Raw genomic sequence first — 23,062 nt, forward strand, 5'->3', positions numbered from 1 at the left:
AGAAGAGAAGGAGGGTGAGATAGAGGATCAGGGAAGGAGAGAGGAAGAAAAGGAAGGTTTACAGGCTGTAGGACAGAAAAGATAAATTTCCTCAACCATCACAAGATTCATGGCTGACACCCCTCTAACAAAAGGCAGAGCAACAAGAGAAAAGCACAACACATGTATTTAATATAAGTTTTACATGACATGGGAACCTTCACAAGTGAAGACCCAAAGACTCAGGAAAAACTGGATTATTTTTATAAATAGTCATGCAGAAGTATGATGGGAGGACAAAGGTATAATGTAATGTTAATAACCTGGGGGGAACTTAGCAAGGCCTATTTGTTCAGATTCTGCTTGGCCTCTCTATGTGACATTCACTCCCTGCTGGTGTAGGGCAGGACACCTGTCAGATGAGTCTCCAGAAAAGAAAGGACAGTAAAAGTCCGAGAGCAACTGTGATCGTTAATATTGAGTGTCAACTTGATTGGATTGACGGAGGCAAAGTATTGCTGTTCCTGGGTGTACCTGTGAGGGTGTTGTCAAAGGAGATTAACATTTCAGTCCATGGACTGGGAGAGGCAGACCCATTCTCAATCTGGCGGGCACCATCTAATCAGCTGCCAGCACGGCTAGGATAAAAGCAGGCAGAGAAACGTGGAAGGACCAGACTGGCTGAGTCTTCTGGCCTATATCTTTCTCCCATACTGGATGCTTCCTGCCCTCAAACATCTGACTCCAACTTCTTCAGCTTTTGGACTCTCGGACATTTGACCACAGACCGAAGGCTGCACTGTTGGCTTCCCTACCTTTGAAGTTTTGGGACTCAGACTGGCTTCCGTGCTCCTCAGCTTGCAGGCGGCCTACTGTGGGACTTCACCTTGTGATCATGTGAGTCAATACTCCTTAATAAACTCCCCTTCATATATACATCTAGCCAATTAGTTCTGTCCCTCTAGAGAACCCTGACTAATACGGCAACCTTCCTGCTTCTGTGGTTTCCTCAGTTTCCTTCAGATTAAAATCCTTAGCAGACCAAGGTGCCAAATTTAGGGTTATCATGTTTTGAGCTCCAACAAGGTCAGATCCCACACTTCTAGTGAAGACTTCCCCAATCTACTTCTCTCCTCTTTATTATGTCTACGGCCAAATTAGCTCTTTGGGGCCTATACCTCCTCTCAAGGATAATGTGCTTAAAAATCTAAATCCCCTTTGTCAGTTTTTCTTATAAGACCCTTGGTCCTAGATCCTGGATCTCTCTGATATCTCATGATATTTGAGGACAAAAAGTACAAAACAGTGGAGACGTTGTTTCCCTTTAAAACATAAAACAGCAGTATTAATGCCAGTTTTTCCGTATTTTCTGTTTACCTCCACTTTGTAAACAAGTGTATTTTGAGAATGAGCAGGTTGAAGGTCACCAGGTTGAAAGTGACACAACCAAGATCTTTGCTAAGGTTTTCAGAAGGACTCAAAGCCAGTTCTTTTGACTCCTAGACTCCTGTAGCAATGTGGGCATGGGACACAGAGACTAGAAGTGAGGCATTCTGGGTTCCCTTCCCAATTTTAGCCACAGCAGCACAGTTCTGATGTTGAATATCTATTGGGGTTCTATAATATCTTATTGCCAAAAGGGTACCATTGCTGAAATAGAACTTCGGAAACCATAGCACTACACTGGGCTAGGAAGATGAGAGTAACAAATTCTACCTCTCCAGAAAGTTATGATCAAGAGAAAGCAATTGTCATTATCATCATCAAAATCAGAATATATTTGAGCTCTTCCTCTTTTAGGGCATTATATTTTTCCAGCTGCTAGAGACAAAACGGCTTTAAGACATGGCCTCATTACTTAGGAGCTAATAACTTAGTTGATAATGAGGACATTTCTAAAATGTTAAGATGTGCACTAAAAACTGGTATTTCCCAAAACAGTAATGTCCACTCAGAGTTCACTGGAAGAAGAGATCCTCCTAAAAGTTACAGTTCAAAGATGGGCTCTCTAGGATTTCAAAAATGGAAATAGTCTACAAGTATTATCCAGGGCAAATTAGAGACTGTCATTCATATGCAAAAGCACACTGGGGATCTCTGACTAATGACCCAGGAAGAGGAAGGATGTTTTAATAATATCCATCTTTATTATGCTAAGTGTTGTATATGAACTGCCTTATTTGATCCTTACCTAAACTCAGTGGTACAGGTATTATTTTTCTCATTTGGAATAAAAGGAAACTGATGTTTAGAGGGTAAAGTGAACAAATCAAACATCAGCACTTCTCAAACCTAAATATGCTTCAGAATTAAATACCTATGGATCTTGTTAAATGATAGATTCAATTCAATAGGTCTGGAGTGAGGCCAATATTCCCTATTTCTAACAAGCTCCCAAGGGGATGCCAAAGCTTCTGTGGCCCAGATTATTCTTTGAGTAGCCAGGTTCTAGACTATCATGCTTCTTACTGTGCCATTCCAGAATGAACTGGAGCTCCTGGCATATGGGCATTGAGGAGGGGAAGGGTAGGCAGGGGATACTGGGGGCAAGGGTGATAAAGAATAATGCAGAACTGAAGGGATCTTTGGAAGATGATTTTTAGATACAGAGATAGAGTAGATAATGAAAATTTAAGATGAATATGAAAATTCTGAGTAGAAGACATTCATTTGTTTTGTCAAGAAATATTTATTGAGCATCTGTGATGTGCCAGGTCCTATGTGAGGCGCTGGGGCTACAACTCTTCAGGTGGCTTAAACTCTAATGAGAAACGAGTAGACAGCCAATTAGGATAAACATGGGAGTGGGAGAAAGAAGTGAGATGCTATGGGGTTCACAGTAGAAGCAACCCCCTAGGACTGCAGAGTCAGGAAAGACTTCCCAGAAAAGTGATGTCTATGTGAAAACCTAACTTTGAATAAGAGGTAGCAAAATGAAGGTGGCAGGGTGGGAGGGAGGATTTTTCTGACCAAAGGAAGAAAACTCATGAATGCCAGGAGGTAGGCAAACCATGGCCCTGGAGGAACAGAGGAACGTTTAGGATGGCTGGAGTCCAGAGGTCAATGGAGAATCCCCAAGAAGGAAGCAGAGCAGAAAATAGAGAGGATTCATTCTTAGAAGCATGGCCCACACACAGCAGCCAAACCAGTAAGCAAAGATGGGGCAAGAAGGAGGGATGTTGCTTATTCTTTCCCTCTCAGCTGTTTGGCCAACAGAAGATTGCTTGGGGACATACATGCTGAAACGTGAAACTCTGTCCCCAGCACTTTGTCCTTTTGGTAAGCCTTCATTTTAGAAGATAAAATTCCTACCCTCTAAACCCCAAGGAAAAGATTATTAGATGAAGATTTTCGGGCATATTGTCAGGTCATCCCACATCTGCCAGACTTTGTTGATAATGGCTAAACTGTGACTTATAAAGAAAGAACTTGGGAAATAGGAAACTGACCCTGATCTGGGGAAGAAATGGGAAGACTACCAGCTTTTATTGAGCATGTACCATGTGACAGCACTTCTTCCCAGGCATACTACTCACTTTTCTCATTTTACCTTCTCAGCAGTCCCGTACATAAGTGCTATTACCATTTCCATTCCGTAAGTAAGGAAATCAAGGTTTTAGAGAGATTAAGCCACTTTCTCATTTTTTTCCATTTTCTTGGCTAGAAATAACTGAGACTAGATTTGCGCCTAAGCTCATCTGAATCTGAAGCCCATTTTCTTAACTACTTTAGATAATAAAGGTTAGGTTGGAGGGAAGAAAGGACCCATCTGAAAAGTGTGGCATGGCAACTGCTTCCTCAGAGCAGTTTATCAGGTCAAGGATCTTAAAGATAGGATCTTGTCCTGTGGTGGATAAGATGGCTTGGAAGACCCAGTGCTAAATAAACAGCTATAGCGTGGTCAGCACTCAGCAATGGCCCAAGCTGAGACCAGATCAGAGAGGACATAAAGCCAGACTGGGGTCCAGCCTGAAAATGGATTAGAACCAGTGTACAGAGTAAATTAGTCAGAATAGACTAATTTTTGCCATGGTAACAAATAGCCCCCAAATATGAGTAGGTTACCACCACAAAGATGCATTTCTCAGTCATCTAATGTCAGCTACTGGTCCAGGTATCTCTCCAGGGCAACCATCCTGATATGGTTTGGTTTTGTCCCCACCCAAATCTCATCTTGAATTCCCACGTGTTGTGGGAGAGACCCAGTGGGAGGTAATTGAATCATGGGGCAGGTCTTTCCCATGCTGTTCTCATGATAGAGAGTAATTCTCACAAGATCTGATAGTTTTAAAAAGGGGAGGTTCCCTCCCCTGCACAAGCTCTCTCTTTGCCTGAGGCCATCCATGTAAGATGTGACTTGGTCTTCCTTGCCTTCCACCATGATTGTGAGGCCTCCCCAGCCATGCGGAACTGTTAAGTCTATTAAACCTCTTTTTCTTCCTAGTCTCAGGTATGTCTTTATCAGTAGAGTGAAAATGGACTAATACACCTTCACTGTGGGGTAACCTCAAATTCTAAACTGTTGGAGACACCACTGCCATTCTATGCCTCCTCCTTGGCTGATTCGGCAGGAATGAGCAAGACTGGAAAGACATATGCTCCTTTTACTATCTCAGCTCAGAGGTGATATCTTTCACTTCCATTCATCCTTCATTGGCCAGAATAAGTCACATGGCACCCACTTAACTGCAAGGGAGCTAAAGAAGGTAAGTATATTCCTTGCACCATGAATGGGGAAGAAATTGGACATTGATGGACACTGGTATGCCCAACCACGAGAGACTCTTGAGAGTTCCCAACATACCTCTCTTTATAGCGAATTACTAGAAATCCACAATCACCCTTCACCGACCACTGCCTCACACCATCCACTGGGAAGTCATCAGTTAATACAATTGAATTCCTTACATTGTCACAAGGCTGTAACTTATTTGACTTGGGAGTCTTAAATCCCCTAATCCAAGATACACCATTCTGATTATCTTTCCCAGAATTGGAACACAGGTTTTGGGTGTTTCTGCATATGTCCTTAAATTTAAGGATACTACTTTTCCGCTTAAGTGAGCTCAAGTTTATTTCTATTCCTTCATGGCCTTCATATTTACATTTACAAATGTAAATAGCCAGCTCAGAATGAAGGACTGACAGGCATAGACATTCCTCAGGTAAATTAAATAGGGTTTGTTTATTTTAAAGATTCAGAAGAAAGTTAATAAAGTCAGAATTCATAGCAAACAGATTAGCAACATTCTCCGGGAGACACTGGGATGCAAACTTCTAGATCCTAAAGTCCTCCTTCTGGAGCCTCACATCTGAAGGAGAGTGAGGATCTCATCAGAACTTGTAGAAGTCCAAATACATCTCTCTAAAGACTCTGCTTTATCACAAAAGCTGTCCTGTGTGCAGCCTGGTTTGGATGCTTTCTGGAGATCCCCTCATCTAAGGCAGATTCATCTAATTAATCTCAATACCATATAATAGACACCATGCTTACCCAGAGTGCAGTGCAATTCTTTAAGCTCAGGGAAATGTTTAAGCAGCTTCTGAAGGGACACTGCTCAGATGGAGTCACAGGCTACGGAGGCCTCAGTCAAGCAGGACTTTCGCCTTCACCAATACAGACACTTGAATTCTAAGGGGCAAGAATGAAATAGAAAACAAGGTTAAAATTCAACCTTCAAAGTTTTTGCTAAGCCAAATGGGGTTGAGTGCTGATATTCAAAATGCACAAGGCTTTCTTTTTTTTTCTAAGAACACTTGTGGTCGAGAATAAAAGGTCATATCTTAAATCTCTTTAGTGACAATTGCTCGCATGCCATCAGAATACACTTAACTCCAACTGTCCTTTCATTGTATCTTCCTTAAGAGGAGTAATGCTATTTTAATCACAATTCAGTCACAGGAGTTGAGCACCATCTTATTGAAATGGGATGGAAATTAACGACAATCATCTCAAACAGAAGTTTAACAACAATTTATTCTGCTTAGGGACCTGAGCGAAGTAGTAGAGAGAAGAGATAGAAATAATCAAAAATGGCAAAGGGTAAAATTTAAAGGACTTTACTTTCTTAAAAGACTCATAAAATTTGAATTTCAAACAGTTATAAACATATTATGTACCTTTTTTCTTAATATTATAACTTGATTTCTTATTATAGTAACATTTGCTTATTGCAAAAATACTTTAAAAATATAGATAAGAGGCCGGGCATGGTGGCTCACACCTGTAATCCCAGCACTTTGGGAGACCGAGACGGGAGGATCACCTGAGGTCAGGAGTTCAAGACCAGCCTGGCCAATATGGCAAAACCCCGTCTCTACTAAATATCCAAAAAAAAAAAAAATTAGTTGGGCATGGCGGCGGGCACCTGTAATTCTAGCTATTCAGGAGGCTGAGGCAGGAGAATCACTTGAACCCAGGAGGCGGAGGTTGCAGTGAACCAAGATCGCGCCATTGCACTCCAGCCTAGGTGATAAGAGCGAAACTCCGTCTCAAAAAAAAAAAAAATACGGATAAGAAAAAGGAGAAAATAAAAATCATCTATTGTCCCGCTACCCAGAGAGATTCTGTTGACCCTATATGCACGTATGTATCTGTCCACATCCACATCTATCTTATCTATATCTCTATCCAAACAGATATACACAGAGACACACATACAAACACATATTTACACGCAATTTTTACAAGCTGTATTGTCATTTTAAACTCTTAACAGAACATGTTAATTGTAAGAATACTACTATTCATTGATATCTTGTTCTCTTCTCCTTGCAAGACTTACGTCCCTGTCCTTTGAGGTGCGATGTAGCCATTGACTTTGTCAAATTAAAATTTAAGTTGAAGTGACATATGTCACTTTGAAGTAGAAGCATTTTAGTAGTAGTGACTATCTGATTTGCCTTTTTCCTGCTGTGACATGGAGATGGAAATATAAGAGATGTTCCCATAAGAAGGAGATATCTTGAAATGCTAAACCAACATGTGGAGGGATGAGAACTGCCCTTAAGGGTCACCCAGTTTCGGGCCATTGTGTAAGGCACTGAGAACTTTGGAATTCTTCTCACACTAGATTATGCCTATCTCCATTTATCTAGTTTATTCTAACCAGTAAAATGTTTAGCATTGTTCTGACATTAAATATTCTACAAAATCACTCAAATGGCTAAATTATACATCATAATGTGCAAGTGGCATAATTTATTCAGCCAATTTTTTAGTGTCGCATATTTATTTCCATTTTATAAGTTTTTATAAACAATATGGTAAGAAATATATTTTAGTTAAATTTTTGCTCATATTTATGTTATTTTCTTAAGCTGCAATCATAAATTGGAAAGTCGTTGTTCAAAAGATACACAAAACCATCAGTTTTCTTATGTATAGCGTCAAATCACCCTCAAAAAGACTGTTGACAGCATCATCAATGGCATAAAGAACACATGATTTCTCTGTTTGGTATAAATATTCTATGTACCTACCTACCCTACTTTTGCCTAATTTAAAGGTGAAAATGGTGCCTTTTTTTTTATTGTAATTCCATGAGTCAAATATTTTTTCATAGTTGTGTAAGTTATTTGTATTTCTTCTCTTGTGAATTGTGTTTTCATTATTTTCTCATTGATTTCCTAATATCATTTATTGAATAATACTTTTCTTAAATGCTTATTCATGCCTCAAGTTTGCAAAAAGGCCTGACAGTGGGCTTTAATTCTGCCCTACTGATCAGTCCATCCATTCCCATATCATCACCAGGCTGTTTTAATTATTGCATCTTTAGACTTGTCAATATCTTATATAATATCTTGCTATTGTTTTTGAAATTTTTTTGCCTATTTTTAAATATTTATTTTTCAATTTAAACTTTTAAAAATTCTACTGGGATTTTCAATCTTTTCCAGGAACATTATTCAAGTCTTATTTAATAACATTTCCTTCATTAATTCATTCAACAAATGTTTATTGAGCACTTAATATGAGCCAGGAATTATTTTAGGTACTGAATATAAAGAACAAATAGAATTCCTTGCCCTTATGGAGCTTCTTTTCTAGTGAGATAGAGATTAAGACAATGAATAAGATAAGTAAGTACAACAGAGAATGTTAAATAGTAGACAGAGCTAAATAAAAAAAATAAAGTTGGAAGGGGGCTTATGAAATAGCATTGTTGGTGGGTTTCAATTCAAGTTCTTCAGGAAGCCAAAGTTAGAACAGAATCAGACATGTAAGAGATGCGTTTTGGGGTGTGAAAGTTGTAGATAACAAGATGAAATCACTTTTATCAGACCCAGACAAAATAAGGCTGGGAAGGCATGAAGGAGAGGAAGCGCATGCTTACATGCCTGAGATAAAAACCTTTCACAGGACTTTATAAAAACCCCCGTAGAAACCCTTTCACCTTCACGTATCTCCTGCTTTGATAAGATTTATTACCAGACATTCTTTAGGACTGCAGTAAATCAGGTAAGATTCTCTCAGAACACGTGCCCAGTAAATGGGAAATCCACCAATGAACTGACAGCAATCCTGGCTTTGAATCTCTGGAAACAATAAACTTTGTTTCTAAGCATCTTATTTAAATTCCTTTTTGCTAATGCAAGCTTCCTTTACCCTTCCCTGGTGGTTTGCCATTCCATGCATTCCAGATTATAATCCTGATTTCTTATTCCTGAGTAAACCCAACACATTTAAAGATAATTTTCTCTAGTGTCTTTTTTAGGTTGTGGGGTAGGTGGCGGGGGAGCCTGAGAAAAATATAGGAGAGAACACAGGAAAAGGCAGGAACACCGTCAGCCACTGATGAAATCTGACATTCATAAAGAAGGAAAGGAATAAACTTCAAATGTCTTATTGAGAAAAAGAGGGGAGAGGGAAAGGACAAGAAATGGGTTGGGGGAGGAAATGGGTAAAAATAGCCTCACACTGCTGTGCAGCCAAGAAAATCTCACCCAGCTGATGGGGAGCCTAGGCCAAAGATTTCGCAATGGAGGATTTCCACCTCTGGTAGAAATAGCCATGTGCTGGTACCCAGTCGCCCTTGCTCATTGACTGGGAGCATCCCGGGGAGGGCGTGGCCTTTACATGGTAGGCGGTATTGGAGCCAAGCAGGTTCTCTTTCCATGGCCACCACAACGGGATAAAGTTTTGAAATTTTAAATACGTTGATTTTGAAATGTAGTACACATACTTGCCCATTTTTTAATTATAATTATTCCATAATACTGACTGATGTTATAAAGAGGGTGGGACTTTTCCATGTCATTTGAAAATTAATTATCCCTAGTAGGCAGGAAACCTACATTCTGGATATTTATTTTTTCTAACCTGCCACCTTCCCGAACTCTTAATTTATTTGCTTCTTTGGTTGAGATTTTCATATTTTTAAGAACATCATCACACATAGTTTTGTCTCCCTTTTTGAATTATTCTGCTTTATTTCTTATCTTTTTGCCAAATCAGGGTTGATGACTGTGGATATGTTCATGTTCATGGGAATCCCTTTCAGTTTTATCATTAAAGGATATTACGCTGGATGTCCCATGCCAACACATGAGAAAAAAATATACATATATATTCTTTGGTCAATTTCCTAAGAAATTCTAAATTACCAAAATTAACTTAGGAAATTGATCTGGGAACATTTTTTCACATCTTGCTATAGAACTGTAGATAATGTATTCATACATTTTCCACCTCCTCTCTAATACATGATATATCTTATCATTTCTAGTGTTTGTGGTTGTGCTTTTACTTGTTCTTTTTTTTTTTTCATTAGACTTCAAGAAGTTTCTTTCTTTTACGGGATTTTTTTTTTTCAAAGAATCAGCTCTTGAAAGTGTCTATCATTTCTGCATCTTTCTCTTTTATAATTTATTAATTTCTGCTTTTATCTTCAACAATCCTTGATTCATTCTCTGCATAATTGAATTTTATTTTTCACAGGCTTTTAAAAGAGAAAAAGTGAGAACTGTTGTGCCTTTTCTAGCCACATCTCTAATCATAGTTATAATCATCACATATTGCAGGCAACATGGGGTTATGGTCGAGGATGTAGATTGTCTGCTATGTATTTCCTGGGTTCATATCCCAGTTATACTTTTGTCAACTGTGGGACATGGACCAGCAGTTTCCACATGTGTAAAATAAGGATTATTATTGTAATAAAATTTAGCTCATAGGGTTACTGTGAAGATTACTTGAGCTAATATTTGTAAAGCTTTCAAAACAGGGGTTGGCACACAGTAACTGCTATGTAATACATGCATAAATTACATTCATGCAGTACTTTATTCTTTACAAAACATCTTCACATTAATTTTCTCCCTTAGTTATAACAATCCCATGAGACAAACAATACTCATCATTACTTTTCCTATGATAAAACTGGAATGCCAATGAGTCAACTTAAATTAGTGGATGGAAGAGACAGCTCTTATGATTCTGGGATCAGCATGTGGCTTGAAGCCCAAATGACCTCTTTAGTTTAGGGTTTGTGGGGACACAGACAGAGAAGTCCGTGTTTAGCTCAGCTTTAGGCACTGGCAACAGTCACAGATTTTGAGACCCTCAGCTGGATGGTCAACCACTCAAGACTGGGACCAGCAGCTGGAACAACTGTCAAGAAGAGCTTTAAGGTGCCAGGCTCCTGGACAAGTGAAGCCACCCTCGGCAGGAAGGTGGGACAGGACCTGGTTGAAGCGCAGGAGATGTGGGTTCTTATCCTGGTCTTGCCTCTGTCTTACTTAGTAAGTGTAAACAAGGCACTTTGCCCTGCCACATCTACATTTTCTCAAATACAAAACAGGGAAAATAATTTCTGCCCAGCCTCCTCCACATGGCCCCTACAGGATTTAGAGGATGCTGCTGGCAGTGCAGCACTTTGAAAGTTTATGAAGTTTTCCACATAGGCAAGATGCTGTACATGTCTAAGATCTCTCCCCTCCCACTTTCTTTGCTTACACAACCAGGAAGTGAAAAGCAGATGTGGAAACCACTCTCAAACTTTGTGCCAGACCCTCAAATCTTGTGCCTGGGAAATGTCCTCCAACTTTCCCTCACACCAACAGCATCATTATCTTGGCATAGAATAAAAAAAACTATACCTCTCTTCAAATAGAAATCTAATTTCCAACTGGCTTCACCTGGACTGTGAACCATAGGAAACAGACCACAACCAAATTTTCCACAAGCACTGTTTTCCATGCACACCCAAAACCAAGCAGGAGAGAGGAAATGGAAAACTCCCCTGGGCACTTAGCTCTTCATTACATTGTAAGAGTGTGAACTACCTGGGGAAAATAATCAAATTTAGGGGAGAAGGAGATTAATCCAATTCTGGTTCACATTACCAGAACTGTTTCTATAACTATATATTTCTCCAGATTCTAGGAACTGTCCACTGAAATCGTTTTACATTTTAAATCCATTGTATTTAGGTTTCTTCTTTCCCCAACAAGAACTGAATCTATCTATTAAGTAACTACCTAGTCTTTTCTTGGTGAGTAGCCACTTTTATTTTCCTAAAGTGTACAGGATGGAAATTTGAAGGAGATGTGCAAATCACAACTATAAGGCAGGCAAGTGAGTAGGGGAGGCTTCTACCCTTTCTTCTGTTCCTAATAGAATCCCCTTAAAGCTCAAGAAAGAGATGTAAGCAGCTAGACATTAGAGTTCTTCCTTCTTTTGCAAGGAAAAAAGGGGGAGGGGAAGAGAGAGAGAGACTGATTTTCTGAGCACTGACAGGCTTTGTCCTTCATGAATTTCATTCTTCCTTTGTTCTATATGTGTAAGAAGGAGGGAGAGAATTAGAAGAAAGAGTGACAAAGAAATTGACATCCAATGGGTATGCAAAAGAGACCCTGGCTGAACTTACCATTTGAGGGCAGGGCGCCAATGATCTGTGGCCACCCATAGTTGCCAGTTATACCCTACTCAGGCTAGGAAAGGACCCACAGAGCAAAAGAACTATCTCCCAAGAGTTCCTGTGAATTAAGGTTGCTCTTAGCCAAATTTAGTACATGTCTCTAACAAAGGAAGGTTATTGTCAGGCCCAGCTGCTCTGCCCTCATCAGACATAGAGAAGTATGTAGAGTTCAGGGCCAGCAAGTGATGAAAGGGAACCAGTGATTAGTGGGTAGCCACCAAGTGTCAGGTACTTGTTAATAGACACACACAGACACACATAAAATCTCATTTAACCCAGTAGAAAGTTAGTTTCGGGATGGTAAAGGATTTTGCCTATTTTGTTCACTGTTCTAGCCCTAGTGCATTGACACATAGCAAGTGCACAAGAAATATTTGTGAAATGAATAAATGGATTGTCACAACCCTATAGATATAAAATAATTACCAATCTTGTTTTAAGATGAGGCAGCTAAGTTTCAGAGATGTTGGGGAGTAGATGAGCTAGGATTCAAACCTAGCTATGTCTGGAATCCACAGCCAATGCCTCTCAGGACCCCTTGCTGTTCTCACATAACAAACTGAAATGTATACAGAACAAAGTGTGGCCAGGGTCTTAAAATCACATTCCATAAAGAATCATTGGAGAACTGAAGCATTTATCTGTGAAAAGGAACATCATAAACTAACAAGTCATGGAGAGGCTCCTCCCCTTTCTGGAGTTTTGTTCCTCATTCGTGAGATGAAGGTTTTGGACTAGATCAGAGAACAAATAATTGACATATGTACCATGACTCTGCCCTCCTATGACAGACATTACTCGTTGATTACAGTACTCTTTCCCACTGAATTTGGATGCAATTTCATAAATATTCTCAACAGCACTCCATGCAACCCCACCCACGATTAAAATTGGCATGCATAATAAAGGCTGTTTGATTTCTCTAGACTAGATCATCTCTAATGTCCCTCGAATTTATTTATTTTTTAGGAGTTTTTTATTACTTTATTTTTCAAATGGTTTCTAATGTTAGCCTCATGAGTTATTCCATATATAGTCACTCTCTACATAACAACATTAATGTCAATGAAGACCACATATACAGCAGGGGTCCCATAAGATTATAATACCATATTTTTACTGCACCTTTTCCGTGTTTATTTTTTATCTCCATTTATAATTTTTTTTAATTTCCATAGGTTATTGGGGAACAGGTGGTGTTTGGTTACATAAGTTCTTTAGTGGTGATTTGTGAGATTTTGGTGCACCCATCACCTGAGCAGTACACATTGCACCCTATTTGTAGGTTTTTATCCCACACCCCCCTTCCACCCTTTTCTCCCAAGTCTCCAAAGTCCATTGTATCATTCTTATGCCTTTGCGTCCTCATAGCTTAGTTCCCACGTATCAGTGAGAACATACAGTGTTTGGCTTTCCATTCCTGAGTTACTCTACTTAGAATAATAATCTCCAATTTCATCCAGGTCACTGTGCATGCCATTAATTCATTCCTTTTTATGGCTGAGCACTAGTCCGTCATATATATATACATATACATACACACACACACACAGAGTATATATATGTGTATATATACACCATAAGTGTAATACATACAGAAATCGTATATATACTGTTTCTTTATCCACTTGATGGGCATTTGAGTTTATTCCATGTTTTTGCAATTGCAAATTGTGCTGCTATAAACATGCATATGCAAGTGTCTTTTTCATATAATGACTTCTTTTCCTCTGTGTAGATACCCAGTAGTGAGATTGCTGGATCAAATGGTAGTTCTACTTTTAGTTCTTTAAGGAATCTCCACACTGTTTTCCATAGCGGTTGCGCTAGTTTACATTCCCACCAGCAGTATAGAAGCGTTCCCTGATCACCGCATCCATGCCAACATCTACTGTTTTTTGATTTTTTTAAATTATGGCCATTCTTGTAGGAGTTATGTGGTATCACATTGTGGCTTTGATTTGCATTTCCCTGATCATTAGTGGTGTTGAGCATTTTTTCATATGTTTGTTGGCCATTTGGATATCTTCTTTTGAGAATTGTCTATTCATATCCTTAGCCCACTTTTTGATGTAATTGTTTGTTTTTTTCTTGCTGATTTGTTTGAGTTCATTGTAGATTCTGGATGTTAGTCCTTTGTCCCATGTATAGATTATGAAGATTTTCTCCCACTCTGTGTGTTGTCTGTTTACTCTGCTGACTGTTCCTTTTGCTGTGCAAAAGCTCTTTAGTTTAATTAAGTCCCAGCTATTTATATTTGTTTTTATTGTATTTGCTTTTGGGTTCTCAGTCAAGAAATTCTTACCTAAGCCAATTTCTAGAAGGGTTTTTCCAATGTTATCTTCTAGAGTTTTTATAGTTTCAGGTCTTAGATTTAAGTCCGTAATCTATCTCGAGTTGATTTTTACATAAGGTGAGAAATGAGGATCCAGTTTTATTCTCCTACATGCAGCTAGCCAATTATCCCAGCACTATTTGTTGAAAAGAGTGCCCTTTCCCCACTTACGTTTTTGTTTGCTTTGTCAAAGATCAGTTGGCTGTAAGTATTTGGGTTTATTTCTGGGTTCTCTACTCTGCTCCATTGGTCAATGTGCATATTTTTATTCCAGTACCATGCTATTTTGTTGACTATGGCCTTATAGTATAGTTTGAAATCAGGTAATATGATGCCTCCAGATTTGTTCTTTTAGCTTAGTCTTGCTTTGGCTATGCAGGCTCTTTTTAGATTCCATATGAATTTTAGAATTGTTTTTTCTAATTCTGTGAAGAATGATAGTGGCATTTTGATGGGAATTGTGTTGAATTTGTAGATTTCTTTTGGCAGTATGGTCATTTTCACAATATTGATTCTACCCTTCCATGAGCATGGGATGTGTTTCCGTTTGTTTGTTCATCTAGGATTTCTCTCAGCAGTGTTTTGTAGTTTTCCTTGTAGAGGTCTTCCACCCCCTTGGTTAGGTATATTTCTAAGTATTGTATTTTATTTTATTTTTTGCAGCTATTTTACGAGGGATTGAATTCTTGATTTGATTCTCTGCTTGGTTGTTCTTGGTGCATAGAAGAGGTACTGATTTGTGTACATTAATTTTGTATCCAGAAATTTTGCTGAATTCTTTTATCAGTTCTAGGGGCTTTCTGGAGGAGTCTTTAGGGTTTTTGAGGTAGAGGATCATATCATCAGCAAACAATGACAATTTGACTTCCTCTTTACCAATTTGGATGCCCTTTATTTCTTTCTCTTGTCTGATTGCTCTGGATAGGACTTCTAGTACTATGTTGAAGAGGAGTAGTGAGAGTGAGCATCCTTGTCTTTTTCCAGTTCTTAGAGGGAACACTTTCAACTTTTCCCCATTCAGTATTATGTTGGCTGTGGGTTTGTCATAGATGGCTTTTATTACATTGAAGTGTGTCCCTTGTATGCCAATTTTGCTGAGAGTTTTAATCATAAAGGATGCTGAATTTTGTTGAATGCTTTTTCTCCATCTATTGAGGTGATCATGTGATTTTTGTTTTTAATTCTGTTTATGTGGTGTATCACACTTATTGACTTGCATATGTTTAACCATCCCTGGTATGAAACCCATTTGAACATGGTTGATTATCTTTTTGATATGTTGTTGGATTCAGTCAGCTAGTATTTGTTTAAGGAGTTTAGCATCTATGTTCATTGGGAATATTGGTCTGTAGTTTTCTTTTTTTGGTTATGTCCTTTCTTAGTTTTGGTATAGGGGTGATACTGGCTTCATAGAATGATTTAGGGATGGTTCCCTCTTTCTCTATCTCATGAAATAGTGTCAATAGCATTGGCACCAATACTTCTTTGAATGTCTGGTAGAATTATGCTATGAATCCATCTGGTCCTGGATTTTTTTTTTTTTTTTGGTTGGTAGTTTTTAAATTACCATTACAATCTCACTGCTTGTTATTGGTCTGTTCAGGGTATCTAATTCTTTCTGATTTAAGCTAGGAGGGTTGGGTTGTATTTTTCCAGGAATTTATCCATCTCTTCTAGGTTTTTCTAGTTTATGCATGTAAAGGTGTTCATAGTAATCTTGCATGATCTTTCATATTTTTGTGGTATCAGTTGTAATATCTCCTGTTTTGTTTCTTATTGAGCTTATCTGGATTTTCTCTCTTGTTTTCTTGGTTAATCTTGCTAACGGTCTATCAGTTTTATTTATCTTTTCAAAGAACCAGCTTTTTGTTTCATTTATCTTTTGTATTTTTTTGTTTCAATTTCATTTAGTTCTGCTTTGATCTTGGTTATTTCCTTTCTTCTGCTGGGTTTGGGTTTGGTTTGTTCCTGTTTCTCTAGTTCCTTGAGGTGTGACCTTAGATTGTCTGTTTGTGCTCTTTTAGTCTTTTTGATGTAGGCATTTAGGGCTATGCACTCTCCTTTAGCATCACTTTTGCTGTGTCCCAGGGGTTTTGATAGGTTTTATCACTATTGCTATTCAGTTCAAATAATTTTTTTATTTCCATCTTGACTTCATTTTTGACCCAATGCTCATTCAGGAGCAGGTTGTTTAATTTTCATGTATTTGCATGGTTTTGAAGGGTTTTTTTGGAGTTGATTTCCTTTTTTATTCCACTGTGGTCTGAGAGAGTAATTGATACAATTCCAACTATCTTACATTTATTGAGGCTCATTTTGTGGTCTATTACATGGTCTATCTTGGAGAAAGTTCCATGTGCCATTGAATAGAATGTATATTCTGCAGTTGTTTGATGGAATGTTCTGTATATATCTGTTAAGTCCATTTGTTCCAGGGTATAGTTTAAATCTATTGTTTCTTTGTTGACTTTCTGTCTTGATGACCTGTCTAGTGCTGTCAGTGGGGTATTTAAGTCCCCATTATAACTATGTTGCTGTCTATCTCATTTCTCAAGTCTATTAGCAATTGTTTTATAAATTTGAGAGCTTCAGTGTAGATGCAAATATGTTTAGGATTGTGATATTTTCCTGTTGGACAAGGCCTTTTACCAATAATGTCCCTCTTTGTCTTTTTAAACTGGTGTTGCTTTACAGTTTGTTTTGTCTGACATAAAAATAGCTATTCCTGCTCACTTTTGGTGTTCACTTGCATGAAATGTCTTTTTCCATCCCTTTACCTTAGGTTTATGTGAGTCATTATGTGTTAGGTGAGTCTCTTGAAGGCAGCAGATAGTTGGTTCGTTAATTCTTATCCATTCTGCAGTTCTGTATCTTTTAAGCGGAGCATTTAGGCCATTTATATTCAATGTTAGTATTGAGATATGAGATACCATTCCACTCATAGTGCTATCTGTTGCCTGTCACTTTTTGTTTGTTTTTTAAATTGTATTTTTGTTGTAAAAGTCCTGTGAGATTTATGCTTTAAAGAGGTTCTATTGTGATATGCTTCCAGGATTTGTTTCAAGATATAGAGCCCCTTTTAGCTGTCCTTGCAGTGGCGGCTTTGTAGTGGCGAATTCTCTCAGCATTTGTTTGTCTGAAAACGACTGTATGTTTCCTTCATATATGAAGCTTAGTTTTGCTGGATACAAAATTCTTGGCTGATAATTGTTTTGTTTGAGGAAGCAGAAGGTAGGGTCACAATCTCTTCTAGTTTATAGGGCATCTGCTGAGAAATCTGTGATAATCTGAAAGGTTTTCCTTTATAGGTTACCTGGTGCCTTTGCCTCTTAAGATTCTTTCCTTCATCTTAACTTTAGATAACCTGATGACAATGTGCCTAGGTGATGATCTTTTTGCAACGAATTTCCCAGGTGTTCTTTGTGCTTCTTTATTTGCATGCCTAGGTGTCTAGCAAGGCCAAGGAAGTTTTCCTCAATTATTCCCCTAAATATGTTTTCCAAACTTTTAGATTTCTCTTCTTCCTCAGGAACACCAATTATTCCTAGGTTTGGTCATTTAACATAATCCCAGATTTCTTGGAGGCTTTGTTCACATTTTCTTTTTCTTTTTTCCTTGTTTTTGTTAGATTGGGTTAATTCAAAGACCTTGTCTTTAAGCTATGAATTTCTTTCTTCTACTTGTTCAGTTCTATTGCTGAGACTTTCCAGAGCATTTTCCATTTCTGTGTGTCCATTATTTCCTGAAGTTTTGATTGTTTTTTATTTATGTTATCTATTTCATTGAATATTTCTCCCTTCACCTCATATCATTTTCTTGATTTCTTTACATTGGGCTTCACCTTTCTCTGATGCCTCCCTGATTATCTTAATAACTAACCTCCTGAATTCTTTTTCAGGTAAATCAGAGATTTTTTCTTGGTTAGGATCCACTGCTGGTGAGCTAGTGTGATTTTTTTGGGGTGGGGGGAGGGGTTAAAAGCCCTGTTTTGTCACATTACCAGAGTTGGTTTTCTGGTTCCTTCTCATTTGGGTAGGCTCTGTCAGAGGGAAGGTCTAGGGCTGAAGGCTGTTGTTCAGATTCTTTTGTCCCATGGGGTGTTCCTTGATGTAGTACTCTCCCCCTTTTCCTATGAATGTGGCTTCCTGGGAGCTGAGCTGTAGTGATTGTTATCTTTCTTCTGGATCTAGCCACGCAGGGAGTCTACCAGGCTCTGCGCTACTACTGGGGGCTGTCTGCACAGAGTCCTGTGATGTGAACCATCTGTGGGTCTCTCAGCCGTGGATACCAGCACCTGTTCCAGTGGGGGTGGCCGGGTGGTCAAATGGACTCTGTGTGGGTTCTTAGCTTTGGTGGTTTAATGCACTATTTTTGTGCTGATTGGCTTCCTGCCGGGAGGTGGCGCTTTCCAGAGAGCATCAGCTGTGGTAGTATGGAGAAAAACATGGTGGGTGGGGCCCTAGAACTTCCAAGACTATATGCCCTTTGTCTTAGTTACCAGGATGAGTACGAAAGGACCATTGGGTGGGGGCAGGCCTAGGCATGTCTGAGCTCAGACTCTCCTTGTGTGGGTCTTGCTGCAGCTGCTGTGGGGGATGGGGATGAGGTTCCCAGATCAACAGAGTTATGCTCCTAGGAGGACTGTGGCTATCTCTACTGTGTCATGCAGGTTGTCAGGGAAGTGGGGGATAGCCAGCAGTTACAGACCTCACCCAGCTCCTGTGCAACCCAGAGTGCCAGTCTTACTCCCACTGTACACCCCCAACAGCACCAATCCTGTTTCCAGGCAGTGGGTGAGCAGGGCTAAGAACTTGCCCCAGGCTACCTGCCTCCCAGCTGCGAAAGCAAGTATGGATTTCCTTCTTCCCCAGTCAGTGGAATCTGCACACTGGATTCACACCCTTCCCCAAGTTCTGACCAGGAGGCTTCTTGATCAGTTCAAATTATTACAATGTTCAGCTGGAAATTTCCTTCTCCCTGTGGCCTTTTCCCAGTGCCTCTGGCAGCCCTCCCAAAGGATTCCTGTGAAGCCAGGCAGGAATGACCAGCTTGGGGACCCAGAGAGCTCACAGGGCCTTTTCCACTGCTTCCTCTACTTCTGTACCTCACTTGGCTCTCTAAATTGACTGAGCTCCAGATAAAGCCAAAATCTTCTGCCGTAATCTAGACCTTCAGTTTCCCCAGTGGGGATGTGTGTTTAGAGGTAAACAATCTCCCTTCCCCACTCCTGCAGTTTGGGCACTCAGCATATTTGGGGTATCTCCTGGGTCCTGCAGGAGCAATCTGCTTCCTTCGGAGGGTCTGTGGCCCCCTCGGGTTTCCTAGTTTATTCCTGCAGTCGTTCTGTAGCTAAAATTCATGATGCGAGCCTCCATACACTGCTCTGTCCATCTGAGTCAGAGCTGCAATCTAGTCCTGCCCCTTGTCTGCCATGATTCCCCTTTTTCTCCTCTCAAATTTGTTTAATTTGTTTTTGTCCATGAATTCATCACTGTTTCTATCTTGCTCTGTATATTGTTTATCACAGAAGAGATGATGAGCAATGGAAGCCTCCAATCTTCCCTGAGAGCAGTAGCATAAAAACCATGTAGCCTCTGGACTCTGGGTTTATTCAAATAGAATCTTCTATTAAAATCACATTCCAGATAGGAAAAAAAAAAGTTTTAACTACAACTGATCTAAATATTGTTGACAGAAGACCCCCTCCTCTAAAACTGAGACAATGCCTATTACAAAGACTACATTTCAAAAGTTAAAAGTAAGCTAAAGTAAAAAGTTGGGACAGAGTTTAGATTTAAGGCTTTGGCCCATGGATTGGCTTGTAGTCAATATTTTCTTGAGTTACACATACAGTGAAGATTGCCACGAATAAGATGACACATTGAAAATAACATTATCTGAGCAGCGTCATGTCTGGATTTTAGCCAAGCTCAAGAAATATAAAATAAGGTTATTTCTATATGGTAGCCTCACAGCTGGGTATCTGGCTTTTAATGGTTTAGTGAGAAGATTTCATATTGATTTTTTTTCAAGTTTACTTTTTAATAACACAAATAACCTTCAGTAACTCATGAGGTATTCCATTAATGCCATAAAAGTACAAAATTTGAATTTCTGGTTTAGAAGTTCTCACATTTCATAGAATGCAAATGTTAGATGCATTTATGCAATCACAAATGCAACTAAGGTCATTGGTGGCAAACAACAGAAAGCAACTCTGGTTGATTTACACAGGAAGGGAATGAATAAATGGTGTTGGGACGTTCAAGGAATGGATCTGAAGGCAGAGGAACTAGGCTCAAGAGTCTGTGAGCAGAGCCAGGATCCTGCCCCATCACTACCGGCCATGTGCTCCCTCCCAACCCATTCCATGCTGCTAGACTCATTTGCCCTGGACATTCACTCTACACCAGTGATCTCCTGAGTCCAGCACAGATGCCATGGATAATGTCTCTTCACATCATTCTCTCATTATTCAAAGTCCTAGACAGAAGCTTCTTCTTACTCACACTCAAGTTTTGGCCCTGGATCTAGCTGTTAGCCAGTAGAGACAGGAAATACTTGCCCCCTCCTTGGGCTTCTGCTCAAATAGGAAAGTATCCAGAAGCTGGGGAATCAAAATGACTAAAGTTTGTTAAAATAAAATACCCAAATGAATACAAAGTGAATATTTCATGTCAGTGAAATACCCAAATAACAAAGAACTGTAATTTATTGAGGTGACTTTCTTCCAGGCAATGCACTATGTGCAATATATAATATATTGCATACTTCTAGGCAATACACTATGTATAGTATATAATATATATAATTTCCATCTCATTTAATCCCTCATAACACCCCTAATGAGACATGTATTATCATATTAAGGACAAGGAAAGAGTAACATGCTCAGGGTCACAGAGCTATTGAGCATCAGAGCCAGAATTTAAAGGAAAGCCTTTCTGAAACAAACACCAGTTCCTCTAACCACTGAACTACACAGTCTCTCCATGAGTATTGCTGCTGTGGGTTGGCTCAGGGGTTTGCACTTACAAGGCATATGATGCATGTTTATTTTGGCATTTCCTTTCAGTAGACATTCAGTGAGTTTCCACCACCTATAAGCCACCATCTTAAGCACCATGGGTGGATATAAACATGAGTAAAGTACACATCGGTCACTAACTGCAATATGGAGAATAACAAAATCCCTGCAAGTGACAAATAAAAGATAAGTCATACCCTGAGGGCAAGGATTGTGTCTTTCTTGCTTACTGTCTATCCTTAGTACTTAGCATGGTGCCTGGACATAGCAGACTCTCAGTAAGTATTTAATAAATGAATAAAAATAATTAACATTTATTATACACTTACTATGAGCCACGCACCCTGCCAAACCTCCTGTGAGGTACTTACAATGATTAATCTCCACTGTGTATCCTACCTAGAATCACATGTGAGTAAGAGGCATACAAAACCATGCAGACTGTACTTTACTGGGGGTGAGAGCTTCAGCTTGAGGTCGGCAACCAGACAGCATGCTGGCTATAGCAATCTGGGCTCCACATCTGTACCCCTTGGCTTTCATAAGAAGAAAAGGCATCTTGTTCAATGGCTCTGTTAAGAGAAAAGAAATTGCTTTCCCAGAATTTTCCCACAGATCCCCCGTTTGCATCTAACTGCCAGGAACTGGTCATATACTTATTCCTAAATTGGGTCCTGTAGCCAAAGTGAAGTCATGAGCTGATTGGCCTCAGCCAAAATGGCCAGTCCAATCAGGTCCAGAGAAGTATTAAGAGGGCTATTAAATAGTATTAAGAGGGTTCTGATGATTCTTAATAGGGTCAAGCCCTGCAGCTGGAGGTTGGTTCAACTTCCCCTGGAGCATATGGGCTATTGGGAGATGGGTAGCTACCTGAAAATAAGTGGAACTACTCTCAGGAAGGGGAAATGGACAGATGGATGCTCTATCGGTAACTGAATATGTCCACTATGACCTCCCTCTTTAAATTCCTACAGGCCCCCGCAGCTCTCAGAATGAAGTCTGAATGCCTCAGCAAAGCACACAACGTTCTTCACCGCTTGCCTTCAGCCTGATTTTCCAGGCTTACTTCCAAACCTTGCAGGTCTCCTCCCCTGGTTTCCTAGAACTATTCACTCTCCTCTGAAAGCATGCCCTGCCCTTCCCCTTGCCTTTGCCCATGTGGTCTTGTGCCCGGAAAACTTTTCAGCTCTCAGATAACATGGCAGCTCCTCCTCTCAGCACCACGTCCTGCCTACTCCTTTGGGTGAACTGCTACCCAGTGTCTCAGGGGCCCCCAGGAGACAGTCTGCAAGGGCAAGCCTCCCTCACCAGGCTGCAGTGGTGCCCTCCTTGTCTTTGAATAAAGCAAGAAAATGAAAAGTCATCTGAATGAGTGAATGAATCCTAATGCAATATACTGTCTCAATTTCTTGAGCTTTTCCTTCCCAACCCTTATCACAATTGAAATTACATATTCATTGACATAATCATTTGTTTGGTATCTGTTTCCCCCCATAAAAATATAAGCTGTCTGGGGGCAGGAACCATGTCTCTTGTTCACTCCTGTACCTACCACAGTGTCTGACACATCTCAAGGGTTTAATAAATATCTGTTGAATGAATATAACATCCAGAATATAAAGCTGCCTAAAAACTGCACACACTATTTTTTCCATCGTATCTATTTTCTTCAACAAGGAAATAATATTGCTCATAGGAATGAAGAAGAAACCTAAGCTTTATTCCAGACAGCTTTTCACGGCTTTGATTGCTGGAAAGAGGCAAAACCCCAAGTCACATGATTTTGTATTTAGAATA

At 39.5% G+C, this 23,062-nt stretch overlaps 1 long non-coding RNA gene across 1 annotated transcript in view; it reads right to left on the reverse strand.

Moving 5' to 3' along the window:
• LOC134730258 (uncharacterized) overlaps positions 1-23,062 on the reverse strand; it is a 148,636-nt gene that overhangs the window by 14,270 nt on the left and 111,304 nt on the right. Inside the window, exon 3 of the long non-coding RNA XR_010111925.1 lies at positions 5,474-5,611. This is a non-coding gene — a long non-coding RNA (uncharacterized LOC134730258). The remainder of the gene's footprint in view (positions 1-5,473; positions 5,612-23,062) is intronic.

Source organism: Pan paniscus, chromosome 3 (genome assembly GCF_029289425.2).
Source record: "Pan paniscus chromosome 3, NHGRI_mPanPan1-v2.0_pri, whole genome shotgun sequence".
Classification (NCBI taxonomy): Eukaryota; Metazoa; Chordata; class Mammalia; order Primates; family Hominidae; genus Pan; species Pan paniscus.